The following is a 14,160-nucleotide window of genomic DNA, read 5'->3' as shown; positions in this document are numbered from 1 at the left end:
CCACAGTAACAAAAAGGTTACTTTTTCTTAATGAAGAAAACATAAGGATAGTATTTAATGATGCGAGTTTAGGTGGGGAAGCAAAAACAAAAAAAGAATAAGTTGGTGATTACCATAAAATTCAGGATAGTGGTAACCTTTAAGAGGGAGGGAGAATATTGTGATTAAGAGGGGCCAGGTGTGAGATTTCAAAGTTGCTGGCAAGTTGTATTTATTTATTTGGATGGCAGTTCCAGGTTTTACTTGCGGTAGATCATTGAGCTGTGTATATCTATGAAGTACTGGTTTATCTGTACACACAGACATGCATATAGCACAATTATATATGAGTGTATGTATGTGGGTGCTCAGGACTTGGAGGTGAAGTCTTTATTTACCATGCCAGGGCAGGTAAAGCACAAGCTCAGCTTTTGATCTGTTTTCTTCTCCCAACACTCAGAACACAACTCACTCATCCCGCCAAGGAGAGTAAACGGCTGCATCATTTCCTTGGAATTACCTTGAAAGTTGATCCTAAGTCACCATAGCTGTGAGGGAGGGAGAGTGTCCTGGAGACTAAATTGACTAGAGGGGCAGAAGGGGAGTGAGAGGGCAACTTCAGGGAGGCATTAGGTAAGTCCCAGTGGTCGAGCTAGAGCAAGCCAGGAGAGCAGTGCCTCCCAGAGAAGGGGCATTCAGGAGCTGCTCCCCGTGATGCACTGGAATGGGGAAAGGGGATAGTCAATACTCTCCATCGAAGTTAGAAGAAGATCCCAAACCTTCTCAGATACAACAAGGTCCTAGGAGAAGTTGGCCCTGCCTACTTCTCCCAGTCTACCTCCTCTTAAACTTCAACCTCTCATCACTGCCCCAGCCATTCTGCCTTCCTGTTCTTTAATCCCCATGAGGTCCTTTACTCACACACATTCTTTTCTCAGACTGGGAATTAAAAAGAAGAAGGTCCTTGCAGCAGTTGGGACTAGAGGGTTTGTAGAGTTGCTTGGGGTCAAAACAGAGGTTAGGGGTGAAGAGGATTTGGAAGGTGCTGCCACTGCTAAGAGGCCCAGGAGTAGCAGCATACAGGGAAGGTAAAGATGTAAAGATTCTGGACCTCCAATCTTCTCTGGGCCATGTGCTGCCTCATAACTGTGGTCCTGGGGGTAAATGTGAGGTTAAAAAGAAAGTATTTCAGGCACTGGATTCCCTGGCACTAAGAAGAAATAGTATTAGCATGCACATGTATAAATATATATGACACACTGGGCGATGATCAGAGACCCTGCACTGGAATCATGGAGCTGTGTGTTATGATCATCGCCTAGAGCACAGGCCCCTCCATACACAGCAGGGAGCCCCTTCATCTTTTTTCCTTCAAGCTGGCACTAGCTCGAAGTGGAGTGAGAGAGAATAGGGCAGCCCATAGAAAAGATGGAGGGAGAGGGGGTCTACCCCTTCCTGGTTTCATTCTTACTTCTTGTTCCTGTTCCTTTTCCTACCCCTAGAAGGTGGAGCAGTGGTGGGCATTGTGCTGCTTTCTTTGAGAGCCTTTGGGAATGATCAAGGATCTCCCTGGATATTTGGCGTTGGTTCTTCAGGCACAGGACAACGGATGTTGGTCAAGCTCCACAGGAAGTGAACTTATCAGACTAGGACTGTGAGCCCCTAGACAAACCAAAGGAAACCAGAGGCCTGGAGGCATCCTAAGGCTGATGAGTGTGGACATGACTGGTCCTATGGAGCAGGCCCAGGGAAGAGTCACTCTCTACCCCAACCTGGCCTGGGGGAATGGCATCATAGGTTGCTTGGGGTAGAAAGTGACCCCTCCCAGTATTATACCAAAAAATCATTTACAGATTTTCTCTTTTCCTTCCTGCCAAAATAGCAATTGGGTGGTTTTCAGGTTAAAGTCTTCAAGACAATATGCCTCTCCCATGGAACATATCCATGGTTCCATTAAATTGGAAACTGACAATGACCAATTGTTTCCTGTCCATTCTAAGCTGTTCACGTTGCAAAACTGATAGCTGAGAAGGGGAGTTGAATAAGTAAGTAAACTGGATTATTAAGGGGGAATTTCAGTTTGCTGCTTCATAGAGATGAAAAGATGATTGTTTCTGGAACTGAGGGGATTCACTGGGGTACCTCCTAGCACTCCTGTGTCCAGTTCTGATGTTCGTTGTAAAAGTGCTACAATTCCATAATTATATCACCTCTAAAGACTGAGATTTTTTAGACTGATTTTTTTTTGGGGAATTAAAACTTTGGTTGCCCCACCAGGTAAAGATCCACCAATATTTTGAGATTTTGGCAGAATTTGTTTTGCGGGAAGGTAGGTGGGATGATCTATTCTTTGTCCATCCCATGATATTGTGTAGGGAAATGTCTCATCAGCCTTAAGGTTACAATTTACAATTTAGATTTCAAGTGGGATTATGATAAAAAGTGACCTCACCCTATGATAATATAAGGGCTAATGGGACTGTGTGTGGTACCCTGTGCTAGGCAAAGGGTTCCTTCATCTGCTCAAAGCAACAGTGGGTGCTGGTTGTGGGAAAAGTGGTGGATTATTTTTTGTTATTCTCAGTTTGTTTAATCAGATATATCCTACTTCCTTCTCTATACTGCTCTGTTCCTCAGGTACTTGACACATAAAGGCTATACAACCTGGCCTTCCTTGCCCTCTGACTAGTGGGCCAATGAGAGGCAGCAGGCATATGTATTTGGCCAATAAGAGGCAGCAGGCAGACATTGAGGTGTGGAAAGAGAGAGTATTTCCATGACACAGAATAAAACACTTCAATCAGCCTCCAGTCCTGAGGTTCACCTGCACCAAGAATTTCTCTGTTAGGGTTACACATAACGTCCTCTAAGATCTCTTAAGAATATTCTTCTTAGGAGAATCCCAGCCAAATTTCTCTTTCTCTCTCTCTCTCTCTCCCTCTCTCTCTCTGCCTGTCTCTCTGCCAGTCACTCCCCTTTTGGATTTTTTACTTGTGATTCTGACTTCTGGAGCAACAAATCAAGCCCTCCCAGTGAACACTTAGGGACTTAATTTCCCCAGTAAATTTGAGGTGAAGGGTACTTTCCTTCTGTAAACTTAGCATACTATACAACCTCCGTGAAGTGGGGCTTCTCTGGTCTCCAGCCTACCCATGTTCTCCCATGTGTGTACATACCCTCACATGGGTGAATAGTCAGAGTTCATTCCACTGTTTGTGATTACCTTATTTACCAATTCTGTGTGGATGGACAGGTAACTGCCTGTGAGATGATGAGTAGTTGATATCAGTTTTTGTAGGAAGTCAGCCAAGTCTGAGACTAGATAGAGTACCAGTTGAACATCCTGCTACACTAGTTTGAATCTTTACTATCTTTGTATGTAACAAACTTGTCTTACTTAGTCCAATTGGGCTGCTATAACAAAACACCATAAACTGGGTAACATAATAAAAAGAAAGTCTATTGCTCCCAGTTCTGGAGGCTGGGAAGTCCAAGATCAAGATGCCAGCAGATTCAGTTCCTGGAGAGGGCTCACATCCTGGTTTATACAACAGCACCTCCTCACATGGCAGAAGGGATGAATGAGCTCCTTTGGGCCTATTTTATAAAGGCACTAATCCTATTCATGAGGGCTCCACCCTCATGACCCAATCACCTCCCAAAGGCCCCACCTCCTAATACTATCACCTTAGGATTTCAACATATGCTTCAGAGCATAGCATAAGCACTACTGGACACTTCTGTGCTACTTGTTTTCTCACTCAGTATGATGGTGAGATTTATCCATGTGTAACTATGCATCCTAATTTCTGTCTCTTCAGTTGTGTGGCCATGGGGTATAGGAGGTTGGCTGTTATCGGCCTCTGCTCCTGTGGGTTTGACTCCTTCATGGCCTACCTGCTGCTCTTTCAGTCTCCATTCCCCACCTTTTCTCCTCCTCGCAGCCACTGTTTGATGCTGGACTGCAGGAAAATAGTCACTGATGCAGGAGTGTCCAGGCAGTGTTCCCACCAACAGTGCACCCAGGAGGCCCTTCTACCTTGTAGTCTCTAACCCCATCCCATTTCATCCTACAGCCAGCTGCATCCTCTGAAGAGAGGCTGGTGGCTATTTTTTGGCAATATTGAATCAGAGCAGGGACAGAGAAGGCGACAGGGACACAGAGGAGGGTGAAAAGGACATAGAGGGGTTAAATTTTCTACCTAACACAAATCTGGAAGAAACCCGGCTAAGGGGAGAGACAGTAAGAGCCCCTTAGATGTAGGTGGAGGTGGAGAGACAGGAAGAGGCCTTGGGGAGTGCTGGACAGGTTGTGAGGACCCAGAGAATTTGGGAGGAGAGGAAGAGGGCACAGAAGGACTGCTTGCGGGCTTATTTTGCAGCTCACATGAAAGGACAAGAGAAATGCTTGGAATTTGCGATGGCTTTAATGGTTGACCTTATGTTAATTTCATCTTACTCCTAACTTAAGCTTGCCCATATCCACCATGGCTCTGACCTCTTTGCAATCCCTGTCCCCTCTTCAGCTTGAGCTCTCACTTCTCAGTGACCAATTGCCTACATAATTCTCATTTCACTTGTCTCAAAGCGAATACCTGTATTTCCCACTCCTTTAGGTTTTTTTTCCTGGAAGCCATATCACAGTCTTGTTATCCTCTGGGCTAGTTCCACTTCAGTCAAATGAATTCTCTTCAATTGGCTGTGGCCTAAACAGATTTATTTCACATGGCACAAATAAGTGCACCTGGGGATTCCACTTCTTTGGGGACAATGAGAAGAACAACTGCTTTTAGAAGGATCTGAAAGTATGCTGTTCCCTATATTAAAATGCCTTGTGCTCTAATTTTTTAATATTAAATAGAATCAAAAATCCACAATGCTGTAGTTTCTAAATGGTACTCTCATGAGCATCAGAATAAAAAGGTATCCTAAACCTCCCACCCAACTCATGGGTTCATTATTCTCAAATATCTTTTCATCTGGGTAAGCAATTAGGTTTTAGAGGAGAACTGGATGGATGTCTCTTCAAAATCGTTAGGGAGAGGAGTCTTGCATCCTTGCATGGCCTGGTACTAACCTAAGTACTCCCTTGCTTTGAAAAAAAAAGAAAGATTTATGGTGGAAGAAATCTGATCTGCAGCATGACCTGTATCTCCCCTGTGTCTGAGTGCTCCTGCACAGAATGTTTAGAATGAATAGAATCCCCTGTCCAGTGTAACTCAAGAAAGCCATATCAGCATAAAAACATATCAAACCAAAATAAATGAAAACACAGCTTCTATTTCAATAGCTGAAGCTAGGGAGGAATTTTATTCTAATACTTTTTAAAAAAAATTATTTTCCAAGATTCTGTGTAGGCATGTGCTTGTAAGTCACGTGATCTTTTTTGGCAAAGGCCAGCTCCACCCTGGCGTTGCTCGTGTCAGCATCCACAACCACTTTGTCAGATCCACATCATTTCTGTGCCTCCCCAGTTGTCTACCGAGTAAAAAACTCAGCACATTGTTGGGGGACATGTTGGACTTTTAAGTATTCATCTGCCTTCCTCCTGATATTTGGTGCAGGTGTGCTGGGACTGACTTCAGAGAGTCCTTTGTCCGTGACTGGTAGACTCCACGTTGCTTCAGAAAGACAGCACAACCAAGAAAGCCTGGTAAAAATGATGAAATCCAGATAACCAAGTGGACCCAGGGGTCTTTTCCTCACTGTCCACTATCACATCCCTATCACATCACCCCCACACACCCACACCCATACCCACACAGACACGTACTAACACACTCTGCTACCAGCAGCAGTCATAAGAGATTGCTTTGGGCCATGATATGATTTAAAATGCCAATGATACTATTTCTTTCATTCTGTCATACACACGGGTCTGTATCTAGAATCTGCTCTGTTTTATTGAGGCAATTTTCGTTCCTGTTTTAATTTCTAAATCTATCATGTAGGTTTTCATGTCTTGTAGGTTAAGCTCCCAATCAAGGTTATTCCCATATGTGTTCTTGTCCTTTTAATTGAATAATCAGCTCATTTTGTTTCATGTCAAATTCATATGGAGGTTCATGACTGTGCTTGCACTGAGTTCACAGATTAAAATGGTGGCAGAAATGATATAGTAATTAATTTTTCAATCTAGAAATAATGGTATAATAGTGTCAAACAGGAAACATATAAAAATGTTTCATGAATAATTCCCAGTATTTAAAAAAATCATATTCAGGTATATCTGATGGCCAGTGTGAACTGGATATATTATTCCTATTATTTCATAATTTATTCTTAGAGGAGCATACAATATCTTCTTTTATGTGTTTAGCTTGTGTCTACCTTACATTTTTGTCAAACTGGGTGATTTCCTTGGTTGACAGAGGCAATTTTTCTGAATTCATATTGTTAATAGATTGTTATATCAATAATATGAAATAAAAAGCAGCCATTGAAAAAGATGATGGGGTTCTCTATTTAAAGGCATGACAGCACTTTGGGAGGCCGAGACAGGCAGATAGCCTGGGCTCAGGCATTTGAGAACACCCTGGAAAAAATAGTGAAACCCCATCTCTACTAAAATACAAAAAATTAGCTGGGCATGGTGACATGTGCCTGTAGTCCCAGCTACTCAGGAGGCTGATGCATCACTTGAGCCTAAGAGGCAGCGGTTGCAATGAGCCAAGATCATACCACTGCACTCCAGCTTGGGCCACAGAGTGAGACTCCGTCTCAATAAATAAATAAATAAATAAATAAATAATTTTTTTAAAGGCATGAAAAATATCTCTAAAAAGTGTAATTGAAGAAAGAAACTTGCAAAACATTATGCATTTTATCATCCTATTTTTGTTTCTTCATGGAGCCATATATAAAAGTAAATGCAGAAAATAAGGTCTAGACGAATTTACAGCATAGTGATAATGGAAGTTCTGGTATAGAAATGTAAGTTGGAGGACTATAAGAAAGGAGTTTGGACTATCAGTTATATAAGTGTCATTTTTGAGTGTATTTCCACAAAAAAGCATGAGAATATGTGTGCAAGCCAATTCTGTCAGTGGTATTTAAATGAAACAAGATTCTTCAGAGGTACAGATTTGAGACATGGACAGGCAACACTAAGGCAAGTCGACCTACAGTCATTGTCTCACCTATTTCTTCCAAAGGAATTATTACACAAGGAGCATGGTCAGAGGGAAGTCATCCAAAACCAAAAACCTGCAAAAACATAGACAGTGAACCTGTCAATGGAGTTCAAGGAAAGAGAACAGACATAGCCAGGGAAAATTGTCAACCCTGTCTGTGACTTTAAGAGGTTCTCCTTGCAGAGGGAAAGTGAAGAGGTGAAGACATCTATTGTCTAGTCCCTTAGGCTCCCTTGGCATCCCCTGTTTTACCAGTAATACAGTAATGAGAAGAATAACAACACCAGCAATACGAACATTACTCACCCTCCTCAGCTGAGCACTGTCTGCTTGCCAGGCACTTCTCTGAGGGCTTGACATGCAGAAACTCATCTAGCCTCATAACACCTTGAGGTGGGTGCAACTGTCATTCCCATTTATCTAGGGCAGGAGACAGGCACAGGAAAATCATGGAATTGGCACAAGGTCACATAGTTAGTATGTGGCAGTACCAGGATGTGAACCCAATTAGTTTGGGTTCAGAGCCACAGCTTTCCACTTATTTAGGATGCCTCCTCTTGATCCCTGTGAAAGGCAAGCAAATGATTCTTGTCCCTCTCCAATTTGTTTGGAACACTAAACACGGCCTCAGGGTCTTTACATGGTTCTACCTGGGGTAGAAGAAAACCTGGAGGACTAAGCCTTTCCTGCTACTCAAACAACAGAGTTTGTGACTTGGGTCACGAACGTCCCACTTTCAGGCACTTGTACCTCAATTTCCTCCCTTCTTATGTGAGACTGAATGGGGAGCCAGTGTGGACACAAGCCACATCTACTCATAATAGTCATTTTATTTTATTTTATTTTATTTTTGCACATTTAAAATTTTTATTATGCCAATTATGGAGAATTTTTTTTTATTATACTTTAAGTTTTAGGGTACATGTGCACAATGTGCAGGTTAGTTACATGTGTATACATGTGCCATGCTGGTGTGCTGCACCCACTAACTCGTCATCTAGCATTAGGTATATCTCCTAAAGCTATCCCTCCCCCCTCCCCCCACCCCACAACAGTCCCCAGAGTGTGATGTTCCCCTTCCTGTGTCCATGCGTTCTCATTGTTCAATTCCCACCTATGAGTGAGAATATGCGGTGTTTGGTTTTTTGTTCTTGCGATAGTTTACTGAGAATGATGATTTCCAGTTTCATCCATGTCCCTACAAAGGACATGAACTCATCATTTTTTATGGCTGCATAGTATTCCGTGGTGTATATGTTTAGTTCCTCAGGGAAACGGCACTATAAAAAACACAAAGCTCTGTCCTCACCATTATCCCTCTGTCAGCCTGGAAAATTCATGTCCTGCCTCTGGACAATACCCATATGGGTCACACTTTAATGGTAACAATATAGTTATTCTAGATCAGAGACTTGGAAGGGAATATGGCTTGAAACATATGGGTACTCTCAGTCAAATTTCTGCAATTAAACACCCCATTTACGTGAATTGTGTATTATAAAAGTGATAATTACAGTCATGACCAAAGCTGGATGTAGAGATTGAGGGAGAAAAGGGAATACTACCTTGTACTGAGTTCTCTTGTAGCTTTCACTGGGTGGTTGGATCTTGAAGTCAGAATTGCTGATCATTGCCCAGTGGACCTGTGGAAATGCAATGAATACTGTTAACAGATTTTGGTAACTCCTCCCACAGAAGTTACCAAAATATTTTAACAGTGTTCTTGGCCTGTTAACAGATTCTGCATGAGCCAGGGAATAGCTCTGAGGCCAAGATAACTGAGTGTCTAGGGAACAGATATTACGAAGTAATATCTACCCCCCTCTGCCAGCACCTCCCACTTACTCACTGTATTCAGCCCTGAACCAGGAGTAACCCTGGTGGTAGTGGCTAGTGTTTAGTTCTTGTCATTGCAAATGGTAACAGGGTTCTCAGCTGCATTGTGAGTCATCATTACTCCTGTTGGCACTCAACCAATCATGTCCTGGAACTCAGAGAAACAATGTAGGAGAAACAGAAATTAATTTTTCCTCTCTCTTCTTAACCCTCTCTCCCAGACCAATTGCTGCTCCTTTGGGAACTGTGGCTGCTCAGTGGTCTGGGAGATAAAACATCTAGATACAGCTAGATAATGTAGCATCTTTACTTGCCATCAACAAACTAATTGAACTCATGAACTCCAACCCTGCTGTATAATGGTAGGGTGGGGACTGTCATTTGTCCAAATTAGTAAAACATCATTACATACAGACATGGCTGAGAACACAGGCTCAAGAGACAAGTGGTCTGATTTTTAATCCAAGATCTGTGGGATTTTGGGCAAGTCCTTAAACCTCTGTGATCTTCAGGTTCCCCTTTTGTATGGTAAAGATAACAATAGCACCATCATTCTTGGGAGTTTCTGAGGATTATATGAGATGATATTACTAAAGCACTCAGAACAGTGGCTGGCATGCACTGGCTCTGAGCGCACTCTGCATGCCAGCCACTGTTCTGAGTGCTTTAGTAATATCATCTCATTTAATCCTCCTCCCTTAGCATTTATCATGTGGTCACTTCAGCCAACCTCTGATTTAAGCAGTCACCATTGGATATACATTTCCTTGAAAGTGTGTCTCATCAGTAGGGTTGTTTCCCCTGCCTTCTTCCCATTTCCGAAGAAGACATCTTAGAGTAAGGCAAAGCTCATGGTCCTCACAGTAGCAGAAGGGGCAGGGCTCCTGAGTCTTAAGCTGGTCTCTGCACCATGGCCAATGGTCAGGTCCTTGGCTGTGGAATTGCTTGTTTTCACTCAGGAGAGGACATTCCATTTTTGTCCCTGAGATTTCTGCTAGCATCTGCTGTTGAGAACGTCAGCTGGGCTAACACAGCATGTACTGTATTCTCAGAGACCTAAGACTACCCTTGCAGCCATGCATGACCTCAGTTCTGGTTCTCCCAATGTTCCAGTGTGGGCATCTGGGCCTGAAGCCCTGCCGCCAGTGATACTAATGGTGCTCAGGTGAGTCATGACCTTAAGTCACTTGCAACACTGTGAGATCCAATAGCCTACTGACACACTGACCATCAGCCTCTGACTACAGTGTTACTGGTGTCACAGAGGTGTGTGTGTCCTGAGGCAAGAAACTATATTTTTATTAGTACACTAAGAGGCACTAATGTAAAGTAATGTCCAGTTCGAACAAGAGTTAGTATGCTAACAGCAGCATCCTCTGTTTTAAAGTGTAATTGTATACTGCACATAATTGTTGCAACATGTATTATTAATTTAACAGGAATCCACACATAATAAGACAATGTCTCTCCATTACTTTGGAAATCAACTTTTTACTAGTTCAAATGTTTTCCACTTTACCTGGCCTGGATTAAGAACATAGTCACTAACATAAGGTAAATGTGTATCCAAGTTCCATTGTTGACACTTATAAACTATTTTTAGATCAATCGGGTTCACTTCTGTAAGCTTCATTTTCTCATCTGTAAACTGGGGTCATAATCATTCCTACTTCAAAGTTTGTCAAGAAAATGTGTCATCAAGTATCTTACCTCCATTTTTCATCTTTTACTGTGACAGATTTTAATCAGTGCCTCGGGATGCCTGCCCTCCTCTCCCCAGAAAGCCTTGGTATGTGAGTAATAAACCTGTTAAAAACCTTCTTTGGGTGTGTGTGTGTGTGTGTGTGTGTGTGTGTGTGTGCTGCAATAAGTATTGATACAGTGAGCACGCTTTCTAAACAATGTCCACTGTCACTGAGTATCTTTCATCTCTTTGGCTTCCTCACTGGCTCAGCTGCTGACTGAAAGGATGCACTTTGAGCTGCTTTCTACTAGAAAGCTTGCTCTTTGAGCTATGTTTCTTTGCTCTGCATTTATTGAATCCTACCAAGCTTCAGTTTAACTAACCTAATATGGAAATTTCAACAGTTAACTTTGGGGATAGAATTATGGGATCAGGGTCATCCTTAAAATGACCCTGGGTAATGTGTCTGGTTCCAAATGTATCTGTGTGTCTCAGATTACATTGTCTGAATTCCAGAATAAGCCATGACTGTCACTGGGCTCAGGGGAATGAATCTTACCCTGTGACTACTGTCTGTGTGTCTCAACCAGGCATTGGCCCCATTCTATAGAACTCAATGGAAAGAATAATGCCCTGTGCAATCTATGTGCCCGTGAGGTGGTCACTCATATGGAGGAAGAGCAGTTACCATGTGGCAGGCTGACTTCGTGCTCCTAAAAGCAAAAGCCTCACTAGGACCCTACAAAATGCTTTTGTTGTCACTGCAGCCTATGACTTTGTAACAACAGAACCCCTGATTATGTTATTGGAAAATGCTAATGATATTTTCATGTGCCCTGTTGCACAATCAAGGGGTTCATTCAAACCCGACTTAAGCCCAGGATCCTTAAACCCAGTAAAGCAATCATTGCCATAAGGAAGGCCGCTAACTCTGATAATAATGACTTGAGACTATCTGGAAGAAGAAACCAATAAATTGAGCAGGGTAGGGAAGACCTCCCAAAGTGTATTTAGCATTTCCTTAAAAAACCTAAATACAAGAGTGAAGAAACAAAATTGACCCAATTGGAAGGCAAACATTTACTAAAATACTATATACAACAGAAAAACAAAAGGGTGCTGATTTGTTTTTATGCCTCTGGATTCAGAATTAATTTTAACACCTGCTAAAATACACCAATTGGTAAACCTTCGTGTCCTTAATCAGTACTGCGGTCCAAAGTACAGCTATATCTGGGGATCCCACTACATTTAAACAAAGTACCCCCTATACTCTTAGGGCAGTTATCAAACATAAAATAGAAGATACACAAGTATGCCTTACCTTAAACAACAGAACTGTTACATTGCCTAATTTTCCATGGCCATAGTCCCCATTGCCCTATCTCATAGTGGGCCTGGATACTCAGACTCAATGAGTAAAAAGTTAAAATTAAGTGTTTGGCACTTACAATCAGCTTAAGTTTTAAAAGGATCCCCATAGACCCTGTACGTATTACCTCATCTCCACCAGTTGAAATAATGCAGGCAAATATAAATTAAAACAGGTCTTTTAAGTATTGAAACCCATTATCTGTATCTATATGTCTATATCTGTATCTATCTATCCTATCTACCTATCTCTCTCTCTCTCTCTCTCTCTATAAATACAGTTGGCGAGAAAGAGAAAGAAAGTGGTAATTATCTCCATTGTATCTCCATTTAACAGCTCAATTTGACTTGTTCTTTAAACTTGGAAAAAATAAATGGCACTTCATGGCATATTTCCTCAACTTTGATGTCAAGGTTGAAAGGCCTTGATTAAGGCCTTTGTATTAGTTTTCTGTTGCTGCTCTAACAGATAACCATGAACTTAAGTAGCTTAAAATGACACAAATATATTAACATTATGAAAGTCAGAATTCTAAAATGGGTTGACAGAATTATGTTCCTTTTGGCAGCTGCGGGGGGTCCGTCCTGCAGACCCTGACTCAACGATGGATGAATAAAGTACACTGACACACAGATATTCTGCTTTGCCAGTCCAGCTGAGTGTCTGGGCCACTTAGTAGTAGCCAAGGTCCCGACCAGCTAGTGAGACTTGCATTTATTCAGTAAATATTAATTGACAAAGGCTTGAGTCAACACCACTAGAGGGTAATTGACATTGTGGACTTCCCGAATAGAAAGCAATTAAGCACCTGCAGTAAATCAAAGGTTAGTCTTAGGACCACATGAGTAAACAAGTTAGTTAGATAAACTACTCTACATTCCTTTGTATTTGTGCCCTGAGCTCTCTGGCTCCTGCATAGAGACTCTGGCTACTTCAGCCAGATCTATTACTGAAGTTATGCAAACTCTCAGGCCTTCCAAGAGCATTTGTGGCTATTATAACTAAAATTTTTCCCACCAGCCTGATTGAACCCCCACAGGCAGCTCTAGGGAAGAATATATTCCCTTGCCTTTTCCAGCTTCTACATACTTCTCACATTCACTGGTTCCTGGTTCCGTCGCGTCAACCTCTACTTCTGCAGTCATGTCTCATTCTCCAAATCTGACACAAAAGCCATTAGACATGAGCTCCTTTATCAACATCCTGACATCTTCCAGCTTTCTCTGCCTACTCTCCTGTAACAATGGAGAGATGTCTAAGCCCTTTCCCAAATCCCTCCACTGTGCACATGGCCTTCATGAAGATTTTTGCCTTTTGGGGACTTCACTCCTACATAAACATCCAACACTAATTGCTTCTCTTCCTACATCAACAATGTTTCCTCTAATTAATCAAAAGAAACAATTCTGGAATCTATTTAAAAATATAAAATTATATAAATAAACCTTGCTATAATTTGAATGTGCCCCCTCCAAAATTCATGGGTTGGAAACTTAACGCCCAGTACAGCATTGCTGGGTGGTGTGGCCTTTGGGAGGTGATTAGGTCAAGAGAGTTCCATCTTCATGGATGCATGGATGGATTAATGCTGTTATTAAAAGGGCTTGCAGGAATGGATTCACCCACTTTCACTTTTCTGCCATATGAGGACACAGCGTTCATCCTCTCTACCCCTTCTACCTTATACCATGTGAGGATGCAGCAAGAAGGCCCTCACCAGACTAGGTGTCAGTGCCTTGATCTTGGACTTGCCAGCCTCCAGAACTGTGAGAAAATACATTTCTGTTCTTTATAAATTACCGAGTCTGTGATAATCTGTTATAGCAGCACAAAATGGACTAAGATAACCCCCCTTCAACCTTGATTCTCCTTAAGTCTCATTTCTTTCCTCTGTAGCAACTTCGAAAACTGACAAGATGAGCATAAAGAGAGATAACCATAAGATCATTTCCATTTATGGAGATGCAAAAATCCTAAAGAAAAATAACCAAACAAATCCCATAATGCATTAGAAGAATTGTGCATCATAACAAATGGAGATTATTCCCATAAAGTAAGAATAGCATAATTTTAGGAAAATGACCCATATTTTTCTCCATATTAAGAGCTCACAGGGAAAAAAGTGAAGATTTTGAGGATGCTAAAACACAATTGGA

General features: G+C 41.9%; 1 protein-coding gene across 12 annotated transcripts in view; it reads left to right on the top strand.

Moving 5' to 3' along the window:
* Positions 1-14,160, top strand: part of ZNF75D (zinc finger protein 75D) — a 66,777-nt gene that overhangs the window by 9,914 nt on the left and 42,703 nt on the right. For 9 of the 12 annotated variants that reach the window (XM_054471889.2, XM_063660626.1, XM_054471886.2 and 6 more), the window contains one exon: positions 10,687-10,737. The exons of the other annotated variants lie outside the window; for them this stretch is intronic. The gene's annotated coding sequence lies outside the window, so the exon portion shown is untranslated. The remainder of the gene's footprint in view (positions 1-10,686; positions 10,738-14,160) is intronic. 12 annotated transcript variants of the gene reach the window in all.

This window comes from Pongo pygmaeus, chromosome X, assembly GCF_028885625.2.
Source record: "Pongo pygmaeus isolate AG05252 chromosome X, NHGRI_mPonPyg2-v2.0_pri, whole genome shotgun sequence".
Lineage (NCBI taxonomy): Eukaryota > Metazoa > Chordata > Mammalia > Primates > Hominidae > Pongo > Pongo pygmaeus.
This window is presented reverse-complemented; position numbering and strand designations above follow the sequence as displayed.